At 45.8% G+C, this 20801-nt stretch overlaps 1 long non-coding RNA gene across 1 annotated transcript; it reads right to left on the bottom strand.

The window, feature by feature from the left end:
* Positions 1-284: 284 nt before the first annotated feature.
* LOC120372078 lies at positions 285-18229 on the bottom strand. The gene is made up of 3 exons (XR_005584726.1): positions 18187-18229; positions 1895-1979; positions 285-497 (listed from the first exon to the last, which is right to left on the bottom strand). It is a non-coding gene; the product is annotated as an uncharacterized LOC120372078 (long non-coding RNA).
* Positions 18230-20801: the final 2572 nt, after the last annotated feature.

The raw sequence follows: 20801 nt of genomic DNA, 5'->3' as shown, positions 1-20801 counted from the left end.
TAGATGATCAGAATGGTCCCTTTTGGCCTTACAGCCTATAAGTCCCTAGAAAAATGCAAAAAAACCTCAACTTTTTTTAATTGTTCATTTTTTACAAAATTTTCCACTACATTTTAATAAATATTTGTGATGAAAATGTTATTGAAGGAAGGAATTTTTAGCTTACTAGAAACCTATGACCATAGTTAACAATTTTTATTTTAAAAATCATAAATTTTTTCAAAACCTGTGAAATAGAAACAACTTCAAATATTTTCACAAATATTTTTTAAAAATTAACCAGCTGTAACTATTTTTATTTATTATTTGTTCAGTACCAGCAGTACTCTGTACAATTCAGAGAAGATGACATGGTCCCTGCCTCCCATTGAGCTTACAAACTAAACAATGCCATGGCTGATGATTCCCCTGTAGGCTCTTCTTTGAGGTAGGCTGATCTCAAAAGTGATGTCTCTTGAGAGTTATGGGTTAAATGGATTTCTCAAGACATTAGCTGGCTGATGGGAAAAAATAAAGAGGTTACTATATTAACTCTAAATGTTGAAAGTTATTCAAATCTAACTTTACTCCATTGCTTTATGTAAGCAACTGGGCCAGCTAGCCTCTCTCACTGTTGACTGGAGTCAACATTAAGAAGACAGTAATCTTCACTAGGGTTTTGGACTTTCTCCAGGTGTTGCCTGTTCACTGGTGTAGGGACCATGTCAGAGGATTATGTAAACTTTCCCTGAAATTTACATGAAACAGGAAGACTATCACGATCTTGTTTAGTGCAAAATATAATAGTGAGATGGGAGGGCAGGGAGAAGTGGGAAAATGCCCTGTCTTTTCCCCTTCCTCTTGACGAACAGACTATCTGCTATTCTTAATCTGTACAGTTTGACTACATTGGTTTGAAGGGTATTGGCCTGAATATACATACTTTGGATTGGTATTGAGCTACCCTTTGGCCAAAGTGTGTTGCTGGCTAATGTAAAGGCAATGCCATCTAAAGAGAGGGACGGTCAACTTCCCAGGATCCTCACATCTAATTAATAATTCACTCAAAACATATGGTGCAAACCCCTCCCGCCCCTCAAATCAGCAGAGGCTCAGAGACCAATACAGTTTACTTCAGAGAGTAGTCTGCCCAAATCTATTCATCAACCAGCTACATGATCACCCTTAATGAGCAGAATTGCTTTATACCTAGTTATATAATCTGGATGGACACCAGTGCTTCTCTTCTGCTGCTATGGGAAAAGCCTAGCTTCCCCCATGAGGTCTTTATGGGATTTCTTTTAATAAGACTTCTTAATACTCCACCTTCAGTAGGTCCAAACTGACAGACACTTAGGGCATTTTTTCTATAGCAAAATCTGCATCCACTGATTCATTGTCAGTTTCTGCACCATGATACTTAATGTGTTCAGGAACTCCAAAATTGCTATAGACTCACACATTGGAAGGCCAGCGGTGGGATGGACATTAGAACAGAACAGAATGCAACTTTGTACAGCCATAATAGCAGCAGAACAAAAGCGACATGCAACTGTAGGGACCATTATAAAGAAAAATAAAAGAGTTTTAGACAGATCTGAAAACAAACATGATTTCTGGGTAAAAGATCTGGATGCAAGGGGAAGGATGGACTAAGATGAAGTATAATGTACTTGATATCAGTATTCCATTTTTCTTAGCAAATAATGACTTTGAGAAAACAACAGTGTAGACTCCTCAGGTTAGGCCAGTGTCAATTTTTTACCATGTTTGGAACTAGACACAACATGATTTTAAATTGCCCAGACATGGTTTTGAATATAGAGTTCTAAAAGCCAGTATATTTACATATCAGCTTTGCCCACCCAAGTCTAGCTGCCACCATCATCTTAATGCATCTTTGTATTGACCATACCAACACTAGATACAGGAACCAACAGCAAATCTGCAGATTTTCGTCTTAATCTTCTTATCATGTTGCTCCACCACTTGATCTTTAGCTGCAATAAGCAAATATCAGCATTAGGAGCAGTAATTCTCGTGGCACTCAATCAAACAATTTTTAATTGGGTTTTTTGTTTCATTTTCAGATGGTTTTTACCCTTCTAGCTAATTTTCAAAAATGAAGCATTTTAAAATTCAAAATCAAAACATTTCATTTAAAAAATGTTGAAACAAAACATTTAAACTTTTTTTTTAAAACCATCTTTTTCAGACAAAACTATTTGCCTAATTTGACCCAAATGCACAAATAGTGTGGCAAACTACATTGGTTAGCAAATAAACTTTGTCTAAAAAATTTCACCCACCTCTCATGAAGATAAATGCAACAGCCAATCTGCTTTCAGGGGATGCCTATTATATCAATATCCTCCTTTATCACAAGGCACTCTAGTTCACCCATCTTATTATTTAGACTTCTAGCATTTGTGTACAAGCACTTTAAAAACTTGTCCCTGTTTATTTTTCTGCCCTTTTCTGATGTGCCAGATTCTTTTTTATGTGACTGTTTATCATCTGATCTGGCCTTTACATTATCCTCTTCTGTCCTCTGCTCCTGACTATAACCTGGAGATTCTCTATCATCAGACTCTCCCCTAAGAGAAGTCTGTGTCTGATCCACATGGTCCTCTGCTGCTGTTGGCTTTCCCCCATCTCCTAGTTTAAAAACTGCTCTACAACCTTTTTAATGTTTAGTGCCAGCAATGTGGTTCCACTTTGGTTTAGGTGGAGCCCATCTCTCCTGTATAGGCTCCTCCCATCCCAGAAGTTTCCCCAGTTCCTAATTAATGTTAACCCCTCCTCTCTACACCATCGTCTCATCCACACATTGAGACTCTGAAGCTCTGCCTGCCTACTTGGCCCTGCGCGTGGAACTGGAAGCATTTCTGAGAATGCCACCATAGATGTCCTGGATTTCAGTCTCTTCCCTAGCAGCCTAAATTTGGCTTCCAGGACGTCTCTCCTACCCTTCCCTATGTCATTGGTACCTACATGTACCACGACCACCGGCTCCTCCCCAGCACTACACATAAGTCTGTCTAGATGCCTCGAGAGATCCGCAACCTTCGCACCAGGCAGGCAAGTCACCATGCAGTTCTCCGGATCACCGCAAACCCAGCTATCTACGTTTCTAATAATCGAATCTCCCATTACTAACACCTGCCTTTTCCTATAAACTGGAGTTCCCTCCCCCGGAGAGGTAACCTCAGTGTGAGAGGCAACTCCAGCACCATCTAGAAGGAGGGTCCCAACTAAGGGAAGGTTTCCCTCTGCTCCTATTGACTGCTCTGCTTCCTTGAGCCTTTCTTCATCCTCAACAGCACAGGGGCTGTCTTAGTGGAGGTGGGACAATTCTACAGTGTCCCGGAAAGCCTCATCAACATACCTCTCTGCCTCTCTTAGCTCCTCCGGTTCCGCCACCCTGGCCTCCAAAGTCCGTACATGGTCTCTGAGGGACAGGAGCTCCTTGCACCGACTGCACACATACACCACCCACCAACAGGGCAGGTAATCATACATGCAACACTCAGCACAATAAATTGGATAGCCCCCACTCTGCTGCTGGGCTTCTGCCTGCATTGTCTCCTAGTTAATGGAAGGGTGGTTTACAGAAGGTTTTGAAATGTGGTTTGGTTTATAGGTTTTAAGGGGACTACAGGGGAAGGGTTAGGACCGAAAAGGGACTCCCGCTCCCTTCCCAACTCCCTTGCAAAACTCCCTGTTAGCAGCCCCTGTTTGCAAAGCTCCCTGGTCGCTTGTGCGCGGCTTTATAAAGCCCTGGCCTGAGTGAATGCCCCACCCACTGATTAAGGTTCAGCCAATTACCAGAGGCTTCGAGCTTTCAAACCTTCCTTCATGGAGCAGCTGGTACGGGAATCCACAAGGGGAGAGGCAACTCTAGATTTAATCCTGAGTGGAGCGCAGGAGCTGGTCCAAGAGGTAACTATAGCAGGACCGCTTGGAAATAGTGACCTTAATACAGTAGCATTCAACATCCCTGTGGTGGGAAGAACACCTCAACAGCCCAACACTGTGGCATTTAATTTCAAAAGGGGGAACTATACAAAAATGAGGGGGTTAGTTAAACAAAAGTTAAAAGGTACAGTGACTAAAGTGAAATCCCTGCAAGTTGTGTGGGCCCTTTTTAAAGACACGATAACAGAGGCCCAACTTCAATGTATACCCCAAATTAAGAAACACAGTAAAAGAACTAAAAAAGAGCCACCGTGGCTTAACAACCATGTAAAAGAAGCAGTGAGAGATAAAAAGACTTCCTTTAAAAAGTGGAAGTCAAATCCTAGTGAGGTGAATAGAAAGGAGCACAAACACTGCCAACTTAAGTGCAAGGGTGTAATAAGAAAAGCCAAAGAGGAGTTTGAAGAACGGCTAGCCAAAAACTCCAAAGGTAATAACAAAATGTTTTTTAAGTACATCAGAAGCAGGAAGCCTGCTAAACAATCAGTGGGGCCCCATGACAATCGAAATACAAAAGGAGCGCTTAAAGATGATAAAGTCATTGTGGAGAAACTAAATGGATTCTTTGCTTCAGTCTTCACGGCTGAGGATGTTAGGGAGATTCCCAAACCTGAGCTGGCTTTTGTAGGTGACAAATCTGAGGAACTGTCACAGATTGAAGTGTCACTAGAGGAGGTTTTGGAATTAATTGATAAACTCAACATTAACAAGACACCGGGACCAGATGGCATTCACCCAAGAGTTCTGAAAGAACTCAAATGTGAAGTTGCGGAACTATTAACTAAGGTATGTAACCTGTCCTTTAAATCAGCTTCGGTACTCAATGACTGGAAGTTAGCTAATGTAACGCCAATATTTAAAAAGGGCTCTAGAAGTGATCCTGGCAATTACAGACCGGTAAGTCTAACGTTGGTACCGGGCAAATTAGTCGAAACAATAGTTAAGAATAAAATTGTCAGACACAGAAAAACATAAACTGTTGAGCAATAGTCAACATGGTTTCTGTAAAGGGAAATCGTGTTTTACTAATCTATTAGAGTTCTTTGAAGGGGTCAACAAACATGTGGACAAGGGGGATCCAGTGGACATAGTGTACTTAGATTTCCAGAAAGCCTTTGACAAGGTCCCTCACCAAAGGCTCTTACGTAAATTAAGCTGTCATGGGATAAAAGGGAAGGTCCTTTCATGGATTGAGAACTGGTTAAAAGACAGGGAACAAAAGCTAAGAATTAATGGCAAATTCTCAGAATGGAGAGGGGACACTAGTGGTGTTCCCCAAGGGTCAGTCCTAGGACCAATCCTATTCAATTTATTCATAAATGATCTGGAGAAAGGGGTAAATAGTGAGGTGGCCAAGTTTGCAGATGATACTAAACTACTCAAGATAGTTAAGACCAAAGCAGATTGTGAAGAACTTCAAAAAGATCTCACAAAACTAAGTGATTGGGCAACAAAATGGCAAATGAAATTTAATGTGGATAAATGTAAAGTAATGCACATTGGAAAAAATAATCCCAACTATGCATACAATATGATGGGGGCTAATTTAGCTACGAGTCAGGAAAAAGATCTTGGAGTCATTGTGGATAGTTCTCTGAAGATGTCCACGCAGTGTGCAGAGGTGGTCAAAAAAGCAAACAGGATGTTAGGAATCATTAAAAAGGGTATAGAGAATAAGACTGAGAATATATTATTGCCCTTATATAAATCCATGGTACGCCCACATCTCGAATACTGTGTACAGATGTGGTCTCCTCACCTCAAAAAAGATATTCTAGCACTAGAAAAGGTTCAGAAAAGAGCAACTAAAATGATTAGGGGTTTGGAGAGGGTCCCATACGAGGAAAGATTAAATAGGCTAGGACTCTTCAGCTTGGAAAAGAGAAGACTAAGAGGGGATATGATAGAGGTATATAAAATCATGAGTGATGTTGAGAAAGTGGATAAGGAAAAGTTATTTACTTATTCCCATAATACAAGAACTAGGGGTCACCAAATGAAATTAATAGGCAGCAGGTTTAAAACAAATAAAAGGAAGTTCTTCTTCATGCAGCGCACAGTCAACTTGTAGAACTCCTTACCTGAGGAGGTTGTGAAGGCTAGAACTATAACAATGTTTAAAAGGGAACTGGATAAATTCATGGTGGCTAAGTCCATAAATGGCTATTAGCCAGGATGGGTAAGAATGGTGTCCCTAGCCTCTGTTTGTCAGAGGATGGAGATGGATGGCAGGAGAGAGATCACTTGATCATTGCCTGTTAGGTTCACTCCCTCTGGGGCACTTGGCATTGGCCACTGTCGATAGACAGATACTGGGCTAGATGGACCTTTGGTCTGACCCGGTACGGCCGTTCTTATGTTCTTATGTTTAGGGGATAGCTCACACACAGCTCCAGGCATTAGTCTGTTTTACTGAGAAAGAAGACGTTGGTCAGGACACAGTGATGTATCAGATATTCCCTTCTCTTTGAAAAAATGCCCTGATGTTTTCCAGCTAAACAATCTAAACAATCGCCAAAGTTCACTTTAATGCTTCAACAATGGCGAATCCCGAATATAGATACATGAGCAGACCCATTCAAAAGCGCCATAGGGCTGTCAAAGAAAAAAGAAAATTCTAGGTATGTGGTTTTTTAGGTTGATTCTTGAGTCACTATCAATTTATATTAAGCCAACACATCATGTCAAACTTACAGTCCCAAACGGTAAAACAGAATGAATCATTCTCCTTTTCCCAGTCAGAGAAAGTGAGACATTATCTATCACCACAGCAATTGAGCTCCTAATCTGGGTTTACAGTGCCCTTCCCAGTTCTAGAAGAAGATCAAGTAAGGTAGTATGTTGACAAGAGTCTTGTTTTACAGCGAGAAAGCAGTGAATCAGAAATCTCAGGACAGCCCATCCGGTTCCCACATACTTTTAAAGCACACTGTGGGTTTTAACAGCCCTTGGGAAATTTGCTAGCAGTCTGAAGAATGTGAATAGCTGGTTTCATCCAGCTCAAAGTATTTTCAGAGCCCATAAATTCCACAGGCTTCATGTGGCTGTGGCAGACCTGTTAGCAATACTGCTCCCCCAGTTCCCCACCCTACTTCCCCAATCATCTCCTACCTATTTCTAATATTCCAAAATCCATATCCTGCTCCCCATCCCATGTTTATAGCCATTGTTAGTAGGTTCCCAGAGACCATGGACCTGATGAGGACTTTAATCAAGTTCTATAGCACCTTAGATGGCTAAAACTGAAATAAACTGAGAAATCCCAAGAATTAGGTGTCATGTGTGCTGTTGGTTTACTCTTTGCACATCATTGAGGTTGGACAGACAAATTAGTCAGGTCAGTTTCTCTATTGCTTCTCATTTCTAATCAGCTTCTGAAAATGGTGGCTAGTTCTCATCAGCCACCCAGTGCTAGCTATGTTCAGGTTTCCAGTACTGCAGAGACTGTTTACACTCAAAACAATCCACACTTTGTCCTCATAGATTTTCTGCTCATTTCTATTCATAATAGGACATGGTTTGTTTTACAGCCTACATTTGGGGCTTACAGAGACAATAACAAATATGGGCACACACGTAGCAGGACCATTATACTTCGGCATATGCCAGTGAGAAGAAAGCATCTGATGAATGTGAACAGTACAAGGACAGCAGCTGGACTGCATACACGCACCAGGATAATTATGTGTAGATGTTTTGTCTAAAGCAAAGTACCATGCCCTGAAGGCACCAAGGCCATCAAAGGAGTACAGCTCTGATGCTGAACTGTAGGAAGATCAAAAAAGGAAGGGAAAGACTAGCCATGATAAAAAAATAAAAAGAGAAAGAGAGAGGGAACAATCTGATAGTTTATCTGCTTTTTCTCCAGCTGCCAAAAAAAAGCTGTACTGAAATCTCTGCTCTGCCATTTGCCTTTCCACTGTTCTTGTGGTACAAAGCCATGGAGATCAGTGGGCTAGAGATGACAAGAATCAAATTAGCTTGACTGGTTTACAGAGACCTTTGGAACTGTCCAAATTTTGCATTTCCAGGAGAGCTACTTTCCTAGGCAGAAGGCTTTGTTTTTTGCCAATCCAAATCCTTTTAGATAAATCCATTGCCAAGGACCTAAATAGTCACTGTCAACTTCAAACATCTACAGTATACCTATAAGGCAGGGGTAGGCAACCTATGGCATGAGTGCCAAAGGCGGCACGCGAGTTGATTTTCAGTGGCACTCACACTGCCAGGGTTCTGGCCACCGGTCCAGGGGGCTCTGCATTTTAATTTAATTTTAAATGAAGCGTCTTAAACATTTTAAAAACCTTATTTACTTTACATACAACAATAGTTTAGTTATATATTATAGACTTATAGAAAGAGAACTTCTAAAAACATTAAAATGTATTACTGGCACGCAAAACCTTAAATTAGAGTGAATAAATGAAGACTCGGCACAGCACTTCTGAAAGGTTGCCAACCCCTGCTATAAGGCTAGCTTCTAGCAATGAGACCAGGCTGAACGGGCTTGCCAGTTAGTTTTTTTAATTTATATTTTTGTTATAGGCTGAACAAGGAACTACAGCCTATAACTGTAACAGCACAGACAATGAGCTGACCCCCATCTATCTGATGTGAGCAGTGGCTGCAAAATGAAGTAATCATTGAATAATTGGTCAGTATATTCTCTGAAAAAATTGTATAAATAAAGAAACAAATTGTGTGTCTACAAAGATGTTGTGCCTAGGGAAATCAGTTTTCCTTTTAGGCGCTCCTGTCTGCAACCTTCCACATGAACCGCTCCTGTTTTGCCTCCTTTCTTGCTACAGATTTAAAGAAACAGTACTCATCTCTTCGTAAACCAGTCCTCCTAAATCCATGCAGTGTAATTTCACATTTGGAAATTACCTAAACGTCTATTTTCAGCAAAGGTGATGAGCACTATGGAATATGCTTCAGGGGTCACAGAACGTAGTGGGATCTGGTTGTAAAGGATGCTATGCTGTATGTGGATGCATGAGAACAACATGCTATGTGCGTGCACTGTACTGTTGCAAGAAAAGCAGCACAACAGTTTTATGTTATTAGTGACCTTGTGTCCATTGCCTCATTTTAAGAAGATGTGCTGTGGCAGGGCAATAACTCATAGGCGTGGTGCCTCCTGCTGGTCATCCAGGGAATTAGCTCTTTCCAGCCCAGAGCACCCTCTGAAGGCCAGTGTCTCACCTACTGCTGGCCCTGTGTCCCTCCCAGACCCCGGTGCCCTTTGCCATGGGGTTCTGCCCACAGCTGTACCCCCCTCTCTCTGGGTCTCCCCTCCCAGGAGAACCGCCAACCCCCACCTTGCCTCAGTGGCTACTGCCAGTCTCCATTTAGCCCCCGCTCACTGGGGCAGACTGCAGTCCATAAACCACTCATCATTGGCAAAGGGGGTTGGACCAGCTGCCTCTGCCTATTCCTGGGCTGCCCCTCTGCAGCCCTAGTGCCCTTTTCATAGAATCATAGAATCATAGAATATCAGGGTTGGAAGAGACCTCAGGAGGTCATCTAGTCCAACCCCCTGCTCAAAGCAGGACCAACACTAACTAAATCATCCCAGTCAGGGCTTTGTCAAGCCTGACCTTAAAAACCTCTAAGGAAGGAGATTCTACCACCTCCCTAGGTAACCCATTCCAGTGCTTCACCACCCTCCTAGTGAAAAAGTTTTTCCTAATATCCAGCCTAAACCTCCCCCTCTGCAACTTGAGACCATTACTCCTTGTTCTGTCATCTGCTACCACTGAGAACAGTCTAGATCCATCCTCTTTGGAACCCCCCTTCAGGTAGTTGAGAGCAGCTATCAAATCCCCCCTTATTCTTCTCTTCTGCAGACTAAACAATCCCAGTTCCCTCAGCTTCTCCTCGTAGGTCATGTGCTCCAGCCCCCTAATCATTTTTGTTTCCCTCCGCTGGACTCTCCAATTTTTCCACATCCTTCTTGTAGTGTGGGGCCCAAAACTGGACACAGTACTCCAGATGAGGCCTCACCAATGTCGAATAGAGGGGAATGATCACGTCCCTTGATCTGCTGGCAATGCCCCTACTTATACTGCCTAAAATGCCGTTAGCCTTCTTGGCAACAAGGGCACACTGTTGACTCATATCCAGCTTCTCGTCCACTGTAACCCCTAGGTCCTTTTCTGCAGAACTGCTTCCTAGCCATTCGGTCCCTAGTCTGTAACAGTGAATGGGATTCTTCCATCCGAAGAGCAGGACTCTGCACTTGTCCTTATTGAACCTCATCAGGTTTCTTTTGGCCCAGTCCTCTAATTTGTTTAGGTCCCTCTGTATCCTATCCCTACCCTCCAGCGTATCTACCATTCCTCCCAGTTTAGTGTCATCTGCAAACTTTCTGAGAGTGCAGTGCACACCATCCTCCAGATCATTAATGAAGATATTGAACAAAACTGGCCCCAGGACCGACCCTTGGGGCACTCCGCTTGGAACCGGCTGCCAACTAGACATGGAGCCGTTGATCACTACCCATTGAGCCCAATGATCTAGCCGTCTTTCTATCCACTGTGACAGACCCAAACCAGTGGGGTACAGGAGTCTGGTAGAGGGCAAATATACTGGTCACTGGATGAGTAGTTTTCTGTTCCCTGAGTGACCAGAGCAGGGGCTGCACTAGAGTAATCAGGAACTTGCTAGAACCAGTTGGCAGACAGGCTGATTAGAACACCTGCAGCCAATCAAGGCAGGCTAATCAGGGCACCTGGGTTTAAAAAGGAGCTCACTCCAGTCAGGAGGGAGGGAGCCAGAGGAGAGGAAGTGCATGTGAGGAGCTGGGAACAAGAGGCACAAGGAGCTGAGAGTGAGAGGGTGTGCTGCTGGAGGACAAAGGAGTACAAGCGTTATCAGACACCAGGAGGAAGGTCCTGTGGTGAGGATAAAGAAGGTGTTTAAAGGAGGCCATGGGGAAGTAGCCCAGGGAGTTATAGCTGTCATGCAGCTGTTATAAGAGGCACTGTAGACAGCTGCAATCCACAGGGCCCTGGGCTGGAACCCGGAGTAGAGGGCAGGCCCGGGTTCCCCCCAAACCTCCCAACTCCGGATCAGACACAGGAGGAGTTGACCCAGACTGTGGGGAAGATCACTGAAGTGAGCAAATCTGCCAATAAGCGCAGGACCCACCAGAGTAGAGGAGGAACTTTGTTACACCACCTTATAGTCCATTCATCCAGCCCATACTTCTTTAACTTGCCGGCAAGAATACTGTGGGAGACTGTATCAAAAGCTTTGCTAAAGTCAAGGAATAACACATCCACTGCTTTCCCCTCATCCACAGACCCAGTTATCTCCTCATAGGAGGCAATTAGGTCAGTCAGGCATGACTTGCCCTTGTTGAATCCATGCTGACTGTTTCTGATCACTTTCCTCTCCTCTAAGTGCTTCAGAATTGATTCCTTGAGGAGCTGCTTCATGATTTTTCGAGGGACTGAGGTGAGGCTGACTGGCCTGTAGTTCCCCAGATCCTCCTTCTTCCCTTTTTTAAAGATGGGCACTACATTAGCCTTTTTCCAGTCATCCGGGACCTCCCCCGATCGCCATGAGTTTTCAAAGATAATGGCCAATGGCTCTGCAATCACATCCGCCAACTCCTTTAGCACCCTCGGGTGCAGCGCATCCAGCCCCATGGACTTGTGCTCGTCCAGTTTTTCTAAATAGTCCCAAACTACTTCTTACTCCACAGAGGGCTGGTCACCTTCTCCCCATACTGTGCTGCCCAGTGCAGCAGTCTGGGAGCTGACCTTGTTTGTGAAGACAGACACAAAAAAAATAATTGAGTACATTAGCTTTTTCCACATCCTCTGTCACTAGGTTGCCTCCCTCATTCAGTAAGGGGCCCACACTTTCCTTGACTTTCTTCTTGTTCCTAACATACCTGAAGAAACCCTTCTTGTTACTCTTAGCATCTCTTGCTAGCTGCAACTCCAAGTGTGATTTGGCCTTCCTGATTTCACTCCTGCATGCCTGAACAATATTTTTATACTCCTCTCTGGTCATTTATCGAATCTTCCACTTCTTGTAAGCTTCTTTTTTGTGTTTAAGATCAGCAAGGATTTCACTGTTAAGCCAAGCTGGTCGCCTGCCATGTTTACTATTCTTCCTACACATCGGGATGGTTTTTTCCTGCAACCTCAATAAGGATTCTTTAAAATACAGCCAGCTCTCCTGGACTCCTTTCCCCCTCATGTTATTTTCCCAAGAGATCCTGCCCATCAGTTCCCTGAGGGAGTCAAAGTCTGCTTTTCTGAAGTCCAGGGTCCGTATGAGAAAGTTACTCACCTTGCAGTAACTGAGGTTCTTCAAGATGTGTCCCCCTGTGGGTGCTCCACTATAGGTGACGGTGCGTCCCGGCGCCGTTGATCGGAGATTTTCAGTAGCAGTGCTTGGTTGGGACGCACACACTCAGTTGGTCTCTCCCATCTCATTGGAATCTTCCTGAGCGCGTGCGTCCCGCACCCTTCTCAGTTCCTTCTCTACCGTGGAGAAATCATACTAATACTCCAAAGTAGAGGGGAGGAGGGAGGAGAGTGGAGCACCCACAGGGACACTCATCTCGAAGAACCTCAGTTACTGCAAGGTGAGTAACTTTCTCTTCTTCTTTGAGTGCTGTCCCTGTGGGTGCTCCACTATAGGTGAATGTAAAGCAGTACCCACTATGGTTGGTGGGATTTTGGAGTTGTGTGAGGAACAAAGGTAGAAAGTACCATATGGCCAACTATGGTGTCTGCTGTAGTATCCCATGCGATAGCATAATGTTTGGCAAATGTGTGGTCAAATGTCCACATGGCCATCTTGCATACGTCTGTAACAGGTATGCTGTGGAGGAAGGCAATGGATGTTGACATTGCTCTAGTAAAATGAGTCCTATCACCCTCTGGTGGTTAAATATTCTGGGTCTGATAGCAAGATCTGATGCAGGTGGAGATCCACTTGGAGAGTCTTTGCTTAGAGATAGCATCACCCTTTGATCTCTTGGTAGTAGAAACAAAAGCCTAGGGGATTCACGAAACGGTTTAGTTCTGTCAAGATAAAATGCACGAGCCCGTTGGACATCGAGGGTATGTGATGCAGCTTCCTGTGGAGTCATGTGAGGGTTGGGATGGAATACACGTAAGTGTATTGACTGGTTAAGGTGGACACCACCTTGGAGAGGAATTTGGGCCAGGTTTGTATGGTAAGCTTGTGTTTAGAGAAAATGGTGTAGGGAGGGTAGGCCATCAGGGCGCTTATTTCACCAACCCTTCTTGTTCACATTATGGCAACCAAGAAAGCCACTTTCCTGGACATGTGGAGCAGGGATGAAGTGGCCAGGGGCTGGAAAAGAGGTTTCATAAGAGCACAGAGAACTAGGTTGAGACTCCAGGAGGCTACTAGTGAATGAATCTCAGGGTAGAGGTTTTGCAGGCCCGTGAGGAAGCGTTTCATGGTGGGGCGTGTGAAAGTGAATAGCCGTCCAGAGTGTCATGGAAGGTGGTAAGGGCCGCGAGACGTACTGTGGTAAAACTGAGTGAAAATGTGTCCTGTTTTAGTTTGAAAAGATGGTCTAAGATGTCAGAGAGGGTTGCAGTCTGGGGTATTAAGCATCTGTGGAAGCACCAGATGGAGAAGCATTTCCACTTTTGCAGGTAAGTCTTAGGAGTGGAGTTCCTTCTACTGTGCAGGAGGACATGTCGGACCTGTTCTGAGCAGGCTAATTCGTGGGATTGAAACCTTGAAAGAACAACACTGTGGATAAATGTAAAGTAATGCACATTGGAAAAAATAACCCCAACTATACATACAACATGATGGGGGCTAATTTAGCTACAACGAGTCAGGAAAAAGATCTTGGAGTTATCGTGGATAGTTCTCTGAAGATGTCCACGCAGTGTGCAGAGGCGGTCAAAAAAGCAAACAGGATGTTAGGAATCATTAAAAAGGGGATAGAGAATAAGACTGAGAATATATTATTGCCCTTATATAAATCCATGATACGCCCACATCTCGAATACTGTGTACAGATGTGGTCTCCTCACCTCAAAAAAGATATTCTAGCACTAGAAAAGGTTCAGAAAAGAGCAACTAAAATGATTAGGGGTTTAGAGAGGGTCCCATATGAGGAAAGATTAAAGAGGCTAGGACTCTTCAGTTTGGAAAAGAGAAGACTAAGGGGGGACATGATAGAGGTATATAAAATCATGAGTGATGTTGAGAAAGTGGATAAGGAAAAGTTATTTACTTATTCCCATAATACAAGAACTAGGGGTCACCAAATGAAATTAATAGGCAGCAGGTTTAAAACAAATAAAAGGAAGTTCTTCTTCACGCAGCGCACAGTCAACTTGTGGAACTCCTTACCTGAGGAGGTTGTGAAGGCTAGGACTATAACAATGTTTAAAAGGGGACTGGATAAATTCATGGTGGCTGAGTCCATAAATGGCTATTAGCCAGGATGGGTAAGAATGGTGTCCCTAGCCTCTGTTCGTCAGAGGATGGAGATGGATGGCAGGAGAGAGATCACTTGATCATTGCCTGTTAGGTTCACTCCCTCAGGGGCACCTGGCATTGGCCACTGTCGGTAGACAGATACTGGGATAGATGGACCTTTGGTCTGACCCGGTACGGCCTTTCTTATGTTCTTATGTTCTAACACCGTCAGATGGAGTTTCCAGAGGTGCAGATGAAGAAGCTGACCGTAGTTCTGGGAGAAGAGATGTGGTCTGTCGGGGAGAGTACGGGGAGGATGGATGGACATGCGTAGCAGGTAAGGATACCATGTCTGCCTGGGCCAACCTGGGGCAAAAAGTATGACTTGGGCCTTGTCCTCTGTGTTGTTGCGTAGAACCCTGTGTATGAGTGGAATCAGTGGAAAAGCGTACATGAAGGAGTTGTTCCAAGGAATGAGGTTTGTTTCCGAGTCCTGTTCTGAAGCAAAATAGCTGGCATTTGCAGTTTGAGGAGTGGAAAACAGGTCTATCAATGGACTGCCCCAGTGGGAGGACAGCTGTTGGGGTATTGATGGATGTAATTCCCATTCGTGTTTCTCGGAGAACTGTCTGCTGAGTGTGTCGGCGGTAGTGTTGTGACACGTGGGCAGGTAGGAAGCGGTGACTTTTATGTGATGATGTATGCACCAATTCCATAGTTTAATGGCCATTGTGCACAGGGAGTGAGATTGTGCTCCTCCCTGCCTGACAGCTCAGAGTTCTAGGAGATTGATGTGTGGACACGTCTCTAATAGGGACCAGCGGCCCCGTGCCTTGTGGTTGCCTAAGTGCGCTCCGCAATCTATCTGGGAAGCGACCATGGTTAACATGAGTACTGGGGAGTGTGGATGGAAGGGAACGTCCGTGCATAGGTTCTCTGGTTTTGTCTACCAAAGTAGGGAGGCCAATATGTTCGGTGGCGGAGTCAGTGTTATGCAGAAAACTATGTCTGCTGGGTTGGATGAATGTATATATGGAAATAGGCATCTTGTAGGGTGAGAGCTGTGAACCAGTCCCCTTGTGCAGTGTGGGTATTATTGTGCCCAATGTGACCACCTTGAATTTTTGCACCTATACAAGCATGTTCAGTTGGTGTAGATCCAATGTAGGTCTCCACCCCCCACCTTTCTTTTGGGAGTAGAATCCTTTTCCCCGATGTTACATCAGCACATGTTTGACTGCATCTAGGTGGAGAAGATGAGCCACCTCCACGCAGAGAAGGTGCTCATGAGAGGGGTCCCTAAGAGGGACAGAGAAGGAGAAAGGATAGGCAGGGAAAATAGGAAAGGGATGGAGTAATCTGACTGAGCTATTTCCAGGACCCAACGGTCCTGCGTGATCTGTTGCCAGACATGGTGGTAAGTCTGGAGGCGGTAGCCAAATGGGCAAATAGACGGTGGAGTCAAGGGGTGGTTGCATGTACCTCTGACCAGCACTTCAAAATTGTTTGTTAGCCAATGGTGGGAAGTAGTTGGTTGTGCCTGGGTTTGCCTGCATCTAAGAGGTCTGTTGTGGTTTTTACCAGTGTCATACGGTGTAGACTGGGGTTGGTGATATTGTTCTGCGCTGGGCGTTTGGTAAGGTTGATACCCTTGTCTCCTGGGGAGGGACAGGTAAGTGCCCAATGTGCAGAAAGTGGCTCTAGAGTCTTTCATAGTGTGAAAGATTTCATATTGGGTTTGTTTGTTTGTTTGTGGGAAAAGAGGTTATCTTTGTCAAAGGAGAGACTCTCCACTTTGGACTGCAAATCTTTAGGGATATCTGATGCCAAGAGCTAAGAAGACCAGCACATCACCACTGCAGTGGTGCGGGCTGCTGGATCAGACACGTCCAGGGATGCTTATAGTGCCATGCTAGACACCAATTGACCTTCGACGAGAACTAACTGGAAGTCTGCTCTCCTGTCCTTCGGTATATGGGTGGCAAATCAAAGAGCTTGTTGTAGTTGCTGTGGTCATAGCTTGCAAGGAAGGTAGAATAAATTTGCAATTCTAAATTGCTAAGTAGAAGAGTATAAACCTTGCGGTCCAGGAGGTCAAGATGTTTGAGGTCCTTGTCCTGCAGAGTGGGCCAGTAGCGTGGCTGCTTTGTTCTGTGTGTTGCTGCATCAACCACAATAGAATTGGGTTGTGGGTGGAAAAATAAGAAATCAATCAGTTACATTAACGGCAGGTTCTAGGGACAATTATTTTCTTTCTGGCTAGAAATCAGAGCCATGTAAACAGACATTCTAAATGCCACAGGGTTTCCATAAATTATTAATTTCATTCTGCCCTTTGGATTGGGTACAAAGTGGAAGGGTTGGGAAGATTTTTTTTTTCCTGCTAACTATGAAAGCCAGGGGTCATAGCCCACGTCTTCAGGAGGGGGTTCAGGAGCTCTAGATGTTGATAGAGCTGGGGATATAGGCATAGGATGAGCTTGCAGTCTGGTAGAAGGAGCGCAAGGAGAAGCAGTGGCAGGAGCCGACCACGGGTACTACTGAGGCCAGGGAATAGGGAAGGGGAAAAAAATGGGTCCTGGCCACTGGGGGACAAAGTAGGGAAACTGAGGCTGATTCTTATGATGCCCCATGTCTTGGGGTATATATGGCTCCAGTGGTGGAGGGGGAAGACTCAGGCAGGGAGAACCCTGTCTGCTGCTGTGTGCCGTTCTCACTATCAGTGAAAGTATCCAGGTCACGTGGGGAGAGCTGCTGTTCAAACAATGAGTGCTCCCTGTCCCGGAGCGGAGAGTCAGGCCTAGGGGCCACAGAGATATCCTGCTGATGCAGGAATTGTTGCTGCTCCGTAGGCTGGTATGCTGCAGAGCATGGAGTCTGAGCGGCAGCCCGGAGTGATTTTAGTTTCACTTTGGCAGGAGCCGAGAGCTGTTTGTGAGAGCCTCGCAGAGGGTCTGAATCTGCTGGGGGTAGCAGGCAGGCTCGGTGCCAGAGGTGGAACTTGTTGTTGGCACCGGGTCCATTGTCGGTGCCGGGGAAACCGGTGTCGAGGAGAGCTTCCTGCTGTGGGAAGTCGGGTTCCTGCTTTAGAGCCCCATGAGAGTTGCCTGTAAAGTGCAGGGGCGGTCAGAGTTTCCTGCTCTCGGCGCTGACAGCACCAAGGGTAAAGACTCTGCAGGAGATCAATTACCCTCTTGAGTGTCTCTGAGAGGAGACATTAGGGCTTCCTGCCTCTTCACGTGAGAGGGTGAAGCCATGCTCCCGGTCAGTTCTGCCTTGGCAGGGGAGCGTGAGGGAGAGGGTTTACTGGCCTGCTCCATAGGCAGCTGCAGAGCTTCTTGCCTCTGCTCCAGAGAGGGTGAAGCCATGCTCCCGGTCGTTCGGACCTGACCAGGGAGCGTGAGGGAGAGGGTTTGCCATTACCTGTCTCCAGAGGCGGCTGCAGGGATTTCTGCATGAGAAGCAGTTTCAGCGGCAGGTTCCTGTCAGGACGAGCCCTGGTTTTGAGGCTCATGCAGTGGACACACTTGGCAGAGACATGTGTCTCGCCAAGGCACTTCACATAGCGCGAGTGCCCATTGGACATTGGCATAAAGTCCTGACAGGAAGCACATTCCTTGAATCCTGAAGCCCCTAGCATTATTGAACTAGTAATGCCAGGAGAGAGAGTCTCAGCGGGAGACAAACCTGAGGGAAAAAAATATTTTTTTTAAACTAAGTAACTATTCTAAAGGAAGGGAAACAACTAGGATATTACTAACTAACTATTTCTATGTAATTGTTTCATTCAGAGACCAGGGAAGAGGATCAGCACTGCTCCGAGTCCCGTCTTCGGCCGAGGGCGGTTGAGAAGGAACTGAGGAGGGTGCGGGACGCACGCGCTCAGGAAGATTCCAACGAGACGGGAGATACCAACTGAGTGCGTGCGTCCCGACCAGGCACTGCTACCGAAAATCTCCAGTCAACGGCACCGGGACGCACCGTCACCTATAGTGGAGCACCCACAGGGACAGCACTCGAAGAAGAATCTGCTGCTCTCCTTTCTTCCTTGTGTCAGGATCCTGAACTCGACCATCTCATGATCACTGCCTCCCAGGTTCCCATCCACTTTTGCTTCTCCTACTAATTCTTCCCGGTTTGTGAGCAGCAGGTCTAGAAGAGCTCTGCCCCTAGTTGGTTCCTCCAGCACTTGCACCAGGAAATTGTCCCCTACACTTTCCAAAAACTTCCTGGATTGTCTGTGCACCGCTGTATTGCTCTCCCAGGAGATATCAGAGTGATTAAAGTCTCCAATGAGAACCAGGGCCTGCGATCTAGTAACTTCTGCTAGTTGCTAGAAGAAAGTCTCGTCCACCTCATCCCCCGGGTCTGGTCTATAACAGACTCCCACCACGACATCATCCTTGTTGCTCACACTTCTAAACTTAATCCAGAGACTCTCAGGTTTTTCTGCAGTTTCATACCGGAGCTCTGAGCAGTCATACTGCTCTCCTACATACAGTGCAACTCCCCCACCTTTTCTGCCCTGCCTGTCCTTCGTGAACAGTTTATATACACCCATGACAGTACTCCAGTCATGTGAGTTATCCCACCAAATGTCTGTTATTCCAATCACATCATAGTTGCTTGACTGTGCCAGGACTTCCGGTTCTCCCTGCTTGTTTCCCAGACTTCTTGCATTTGTGTATAGGCACTTAAGATAACTTGCTGATTGTCCCACTTTCTCAGTCTGAGACAGGAGTCCTCCCCTCTTGCACTCTCCTGCTCATGCTTCCTCCCGATATCCCATTTCCCCACTTACCTCAGGGCTTTGGTCTTCTTCCCCCGGTGAACCTAGTTTAAAGCCCTCCTCACTAGGTTAGCCAGCCTGCTTGCAAAGATGCTCTTCCCTCTCTTCGTTAGGTGGAGCCCATCTCTGCCTAGCACACCTCCTTCTTGGAACACCATCCCATGATCAAAGAATCCAAAGCCTTCTCTCCAACACCACCTGCGTAGCCATTCATTGACTTCCACGATTCGATGATCTCTACCCAGGCCTTTTCCCTGCACAGGGAGGATGGACAAGAACACCACTTGCACCTCAAACTCCTTTATCCTTCTTTCCAGAGCCACGTAGTCTGCAGTGATCCACTCAAGGTCATTCTTGGCAGCATCATTAGTGCCCATGTGGAGAAGCAGGAAGGGGTAGTGATCCGAGGGCTTGATGAGTCTCGGCAGCCTCTCCGTCACATCGTGAATCCTAGCTCCTGGCAAGCAGCAGACCTCTCGGTTTTCTTGGTTGAGGCGGTAGATAGATGACTCAGTCCCCCGAGGAGGGAGTCCCCAACCACCACCACCCTCCTCCTTCTCTTGGGAGCAGTGGTCGTGGAACCCTCATCCCTAGGACAGTGCATCTCATGCCTTCCAATCGGTGGAGTCCCCTTCTGCTCCCTTCCCGCAGATGTATCATCTAGTCCACTCTCCACATTAGTACCTGTGGAGAGAACATGAAAATGGTTGCTCATCTGTATCTCCATTGCTGGTACATGGACGCTCCTCTTTCTTCTTCTGGAGGTCACATGCTGCCAAATTTCTTCACCGTCCCTCTCTCCCCTCTGCACAGCCTGCTCCGATTCTTCAGAACATTGTGCCCGTAGAAGCATATCCTGATGTCTGTCCAGGAAATCTTCATTTTCTCTTAACTCGGCCTGCAGCCTGGGGCTTTGCTAGGCTGGAGCTCCCCAGCTCCCTCTGCCCTTCCCCAGCACTGCTCCACCCTAGGTACCCTCCTCAGCTTCCCAGGCAGCCAGGTCCTTCCCTCTCTCTAGGTTGCTAGAGAGAGTGTGTTCCTCAGTTTCTGGCCCTCAGCCCTCTTATAGGGCCAGCTGTGGCCTGATTGGGGCATGGCCCCACCTGTGGCTTCTTCCCCCAATCGGCTTAGCATTTCTCTGCCACAGCCCTTTCCAGGGCTGCTTTAACCACCTCAGGGCAGGAGTGGGCTGACCACCGCGCTACACATGCCCTCAAAGCTAGTGCTACAGGGTCTCTGTCTGCAGTCTGGGATACAGCACTGCATAAGTTTACATTTGGAAGGTCATAACTGCAGCCATAAGGAATAGGAAGTGGAAACTTCATTACTTTCATTTATTCATTATTCATTCTTTTTAAGCAAAGCTTAAATTTTGCAGAAACTGATGGAACCACTAGCCAAAGGCTCATCCAGCATATCATCCAATACTGGCTCCATGCAATTGTGGCACAGGCCTCAGGATCTGGAGTGGAAAAGGAAAAGGGAGGAAGAAGAGGAAGGAAGTAGAGATGGATACGTTCAATTAATTCTGTTCGGTTGGTTTCCAAATACAAGAGATTGAAAAGCAATGATCACCAGGTCCCCTGCTATGCCTGAAAAGCTCAGCAGCTTGCTGCATCTA

The sequence above is a fragment of the Mauremys reevesii genome, linkage group 9, assembly GCF_016161935.1.
Source record: "Mauremys reevesii isolate NIE-2019 linkage group 9, ASM1616193v1, whole genome shotgun sequence".
Classification (NCBI taxonomy): domain Eukaryota; kingdom Metazoa; phylum Chordata; order Testudines; family Geoemydidae; genus Mauremys; species Mauremys reevesii.
Note: the sequence above shows the minus strand (reverse complement) of the source record. Positions and strands in the feature narration are given on the sequence as shown.